The sequence below is a fragment of the Vicia villosa genome, unplaced genomic scaffold (genome assembly GCF_029867415.1).
Source record: "Vicia villosa cultivar HV-30 ecotype Madison, WI unplaced genomic scaffold, Vvil1.0 ctg.000650F_1_1_1, whole genome shotgun sequence".
Taxonomy (NCBI): Eukaryota; Viridiplantae; Streptophyta; class Magnoliopsida; order Fabales; family Fabaceae; genus Vicia; species Vicia villosa.
This window is the reverse complement of record NW_026705290.1, coordinates 296,395-302,137: the sequence shown is the minus strand read 5'-3', so window position 1 is coordinate 302,137 and position 5,743 is coordinate 296,395. Positions and strand designations below refer to the sequence as shown.

General features: G+C 32.8%; 1 pseudogene; it reads left to right on the top strand.

Annotated features, from left to right (window-relative positions):
- The first annotated feature begins 327 nt into the window (after positions 1 to 327).
- On the top strand, positions 328 to 3,772 carry LOC131630147 (acyl carrier protein 2, mitochondrial-like; annotated as a pseudogene).
- Positions 3,773 to 5,743: the final 1,971 nt, after the last annotated feature.

The window sequence follows — 5,743 nt, the reverse complement described above, 5'->3', positions numbered from 1 at the left end:
TATTATAGATAAAAAAACATAAAATACTCTCTAGTGTTTATAGCACTTAACGTTAAGTACTTGGCATTAAAACCTAATTTAACCTTCATCTTATCTTATCTTATCTTATCTTTGTGGATCTATGTGCTTGCATGTATAAAGTTGGCAATCCCGCAAAAGATCCTCTCAGATGTTTTGATAATGATAATGATAATTAAAGTCGGTAGTAACAACTTTAAATCTTGATGATGGTGACCTAATCAAAGAAACATATCACGCCTCATCAATAAGATACCAAGATTAAAGTGCTTATATGAACAGAACCAATCCAACAAAGAATCTTGAAGTATGAAAGCTCGTCTGGTAGTGTCAATCAGTCTGTCTGAGTCACCCGAGTTTTTTAAAAATAAGGAACAACTCTTAAATACTAAGGCAACTCACTCACCCATACACACACGCATACACACACACACACACACCAGTTTGCCTTAGATGAAATACCTAAGAGTGCAGGTTGATGCTCTTCCGCTCAACCACTAATCTCTGTTGCGTCTTCTTCCCAATTTCACCCTCCGCCACTTTAGTGAAGAGGTTAGGGGTTCTTTCCTCAATAAATCTCAGGTCACAGATCGCGTCCTTTTGTGCGTCAAAAAATTTCAGAAAGTAGAACCTTCTAAGGTATTCACTCTTCTACTATTATCCCTTTATTATCACTTTCTCAATTTAATTATTGTTTCGCTTATCATTATATGCTGTTGTTCATTTCTTGATTCATCTCTTAACTTTTATAATTTATTTGCAATTATTTCTTGATTCATTTTCGTGGATTTTACAAGTTTGTATTGCCAATTTTTAGGTCATGTTGGATAAATGGTCATATTGCAAATTTATATTCCCAATAGTTAGGTCATCTTTCCAATAGATAAGTGCTTATGTAAAAGTTATTTATTACCTATGAAGCACATACACGTAAAAGTTATTTATATAAAGCACAGACACCCCGAACAGGATCCTAACATTAACACGAACAATTTATTTATATAAGTGTTGATGCAGGTGTCGACACGAACACACCTTTTTCTATAGATGTCGGTGCTGCCTAATTATAACAAAAGATAAAATGAAGTTATTTAAACATGATAGTGCAACCGAGTATAACACTATTTTGGTGTATGAGATGCATTCTATGATAAAATATTTCATTCGTATAAAGATAAATTGTTTCAGCACATGTGAAGATTAATTAACGGCCATGGGTTTGATCTCTCTTAAGTGAATAATGTACTTTAGAGGATTAAGGTTCATAAGAAATATAGTTAAGCGTTTATTTTATTATGATACAAGTCTTCTTTTTCGGTAATTTATTTCTATAAGATGAGTTAAATACAATCAATGTTTTCATAAACTATCTTGGAGAGTTTGTGGAAATAAGTTAAAAGAAGTTTCTGGACAATGTTATAAGTTGTTTCAATAAGCTATCCTTAAAAACCATGCACGATTTTATGATAGTAGATTGTAACACTCCATATTTTCATAATTTAATTTAATTAATTTAATTGAATTATGGGGAATTATTTGGAATTATTGAGGATTAGGAGGAATTAAGCAATTGGGCTTGAGTTTTGATTAGTAAAGAGGGGGTGCATTGGTAGGCCCTGTTACTAATTAAAATAATTTTACTTCATTTTTAATAAAATAGAGGGAGTTGTGGAATAGAGAAGGTTACGACATTTGGAAAAGAGAAACACGTGAAAAGAGAAGAGGAGCAGAGAAGTGCGACAGAGGAAGAGCGAAGAATCAACCTTCAGGTAAGGGGGGACTCTTCCATTTATCTTCTATTATGGGGTCATAGGTAGTAGAATGGAATTGAACATGTTGCTCATGCTAATTGAGTTATGCTTAGGTTGTAGAGATGTTAGGTTTTGGGAGAATTGATTAATAATGTTGTATTGATCATGTGTGGTGTGAATTGGATGATTGAAATGTGTTAATTGTGTTTGTGGTTGCCGTTTTGGTGTTATAATGCATTTGGGTGCGAATTGGTATGGATTTGGGTCGATACGGTGTTGAAAAGAATGGTGTTTTTCTGATACAGCAGCGTAGGAACCGGTTCCCAGGTGGGAGGAACCGAGTTCCAGTAGTACAAGCCAGAAGCAAAGGAATTCTGTTCAGCAGGAACCGGTTCCCATGTAGGTACAACCCGGTTCCTAGTAGTAAAAATCAGAGAGGAGTTTCTGAAGGATTTCAGGAACCGGTTCCCACGTAGGGAGGAACCGGGTTCTGCGTGACTTTTTCTAAAACTTTCTTAACTTTGAAAACTCCTAACTTTTAAACCGTAAATCTGATTTTAGTGACGTTTTGAGCATAGTAAAGCTAATCAAATGATTTACATAATAAAATAGTGTTTTGAGTCGTGACTCGAAATTATTTTGAAACACTCGATTTTAATTGGTTGTGGTGGTTTATGCGTACAGGTATATTAATGAATATTTCACCTGTATGATGTTGTGGTTGTAACCGGTGTTTATTATACATGTATTGTTGGTATAAAATATGTGTTTTACTATGGTTGAGAAATAGCATGATTGTGTGTAGCTATTGATTATTGTAGTTGATGATTATGACATTTGGTTGACTTATGTGGGTGATGAGCATTTTATGGTTGATACATGCATTTCATAATCATTGTGTGGCTAATCCTTGACGATGGTGGATCAGTGGTAGATAATTCCCATTGTGTGGAATTAGTGAGTGGGTGTTGCCGTATCCTTGACGATGGTGGATCGGTGAGATGGGTTATCCCAGATTTTGGTACCACATGCATGTAGTTGCATTGCATTAGGCTACTTGTGTTATTATAACATGAATGGAAGATTGTCCAATGTTATAATATGTGTTGATTATGTGTTTGTTATACTGATTGTGTGGTTGAGAATCTGATCGTAACTGTAATTGGGTGAATAGCATGTGATTGATATTTTATCATCTATATCCTATAACATTGGTTAAATGCGAATGAGACTCACCCTTACTGTTGTTATTTTTCAGATTGAGGAGTAGCTCTTGTACTTGGTGAGCAATAGCTCGTCAAGTAGTTCGTTAGAGTTAGTTGGGTCCGTGTCATGCTCTGGTCGTGTAACACTGGGAACGTCGTTTAGAGTTAATTGTTAAACTCTTTTATTTGGGTGTTTTATTATGGTGGTGTTTTAAAGTCTATGACTTTGGATGTTGCATTGTTCAGATGTTAAAGATATTTCCGCTGTGTTAACATGATGATTTGAATAATTTTGGATTTAACGTTCCTTTTATGGCATGACATGAGTTTTTGTTTTGATTATATGGAAGTTGTAATGCCCTTTTCATGTTTTACTCTGATTATTGTTTAATATTTATGCGGGGTATTAGAAGGGTGTTACATAGATAAGTTCAATTACCCATACAGAAAGGGTATTAGTGTAGACTTACACATTTGTTTATTAACACCTCATTTCATTCTAAAAGGTTTTTTTTAATCTTTTATGAGGATACAAAACCCTTTGCCAGCAATTGTGTAGTGTTATAATTTAAGTTTATGTTCTTTTGTTAACATTGAGCATGTGCTTATTTGCTTTTGGCAGGTCACTCCATCTGCTCATTTCCAAAACGACCTTGGATTGGATGGTTTAGATGTTGTAGAGATTGTGATGGCTCTTGAGGAAGAGTTTGGATTTGAAATTCCTAATAATGAAGCGGACAAGAATACTCCATTAATCTTGCAATTGACTTCATTGCATCTCATCCTCAGGTCAAGTAGTGGAACTCATGAGGCTAGCTATAAAATCTTTCTTTTCTTTATCATAAATTAGGGTAGAATCATCCAACTTTAAGACATTTTTTGCCTCGCTTGTTTGCTTCTATAATCAAACTTGTTTGTTGCTAGGTGTATGTATGTTAATAATGTGCTGAAATCTCAAGCAGATGTTAAAAAATATATACAAGATAAGTTACGTGACGAAAATGTTGATAATGAGTGTGTCACTTACTACCATTTATTCATGGGTAAGTTATTAAGAAATTGTGTTTTCTATTTTTTAATTTCGATAACATAGATATTTTATGTGAGTTTTGTGTTTCCAAACACACGTACAAAAATCATTGGCAATTAATATTCATTTGTCCAAGAGACAATATTGTGGTCGTCTTTTGTTCACTTCATAGAGAAATTGATCAAATCACGAAGAAAATTGTTACAAAGTAAGTTTATCTTTTATGTGACTTTTGTTATAATATATATATATATATATATATATATATATATATATATATATATATATATATATATATATATATATATATAAAATTGTTACAAAAGTAATTTCATATTTTATGTGGCTTTATATGAATTTTTTCTGAATGAGTGCTTTTGGGTTCATCAAATGGCAAATAACAATATGTGATGAAAAATATGTTGGATAGTGTCTCTGCCAATATAACCAGTCTTGAATGAAGGTAATAAAGTTAACTTTATTTTGTTATTTACTTTGCGTTTTGCAACTTAGTGTGAATTTTGAAAGAATAACTTTATATTGTTATTTATGTATTATAGGTATTTGGTGATCCAACAAAATTAATACAAGATGATTTGTTTGATTAGCGACTCCGTTGGGCAAAATGTTTCTTTGAGTTATATAGAGATTAAGCTTTATCTGGTGAGTTATATAGAATTCTCTCTCTCTCTCTCTCTCTCTCTCTCTCTCTCTCTCTATATATATATATATATATATATATATATATATATATATATATATGATTTGAGTTTCTCGACTTTGGGGTTGTTTGCTGATGTTAATTGGTGTTATTATTTATTGTCAGTAAATGCGATTTTGGTGTTGTCTACTAAAGCTACAACTCATCTTCTTGTGGATTGCATGTTGGTATTTAAAGTGTGGGAAAGGACTTATAAATGGTTGGATATTTTTGTATGTTTTCACTTGTTTTGTTGTTGTTGTAGTCCACCGTGTGTATACTTCCTTATAATTTTGTATACTTGTGTGTATCCTAGATTAATACTTTTGTAAATCAATTGTTCATTTTGAAGAATATATATGTGCATCCTAGCTATTTGATGCAATGAAATTACTCTTCACTGGTTAGAAAAATATGAAAATAGCGACCTAAATGTTGTCTGTGTGATGTTGAAAAATAGCGACCTAAATGTGGTATGTGTGATGTTGGAAAATCCGCCTCAATTTAGGTACAAAAAAAATTACAGAAAATCCGCCTCAATTTTGCTAAAAAATAGCCTAATTTTTTAAGAAAGAAAGCAAGCATATTACATCGGACGTGCCTTGCAACCGATTAAAAACCTATATTTTATTTTGGGACAATAAGGCAACCGATGTTAAAACCTGTATTTTACATCGGGCCATTAAGGCAACCGGTGTTAAATATTGTAGTTATTTTTAAAAAAAATAGAATTAATCCTCTATTTCACATCAGATATAACAGTCAACCGATGTGGTAGGTGTATTTTTTACATCAGGTTTCTATCCAATGTAAAATGTCTTTGATTTACTACATCACTTGACTTTAAATCAGACCCAGACCCGATGTAAAATGTGCTTTTCGCCCGATGTAAAAAGTCTTTCCTACACTAGTGTGAGTTTGGTTTGTGAGATAAACCAATTATAAAATCTATGTCGTTGGTTTCTTGAGCTTTGCTGGAAAAAGCTTTGGTTTTGTTATTGAGATAAGTCATAAATCTCTAAACGGTTAGTTAGCTTAG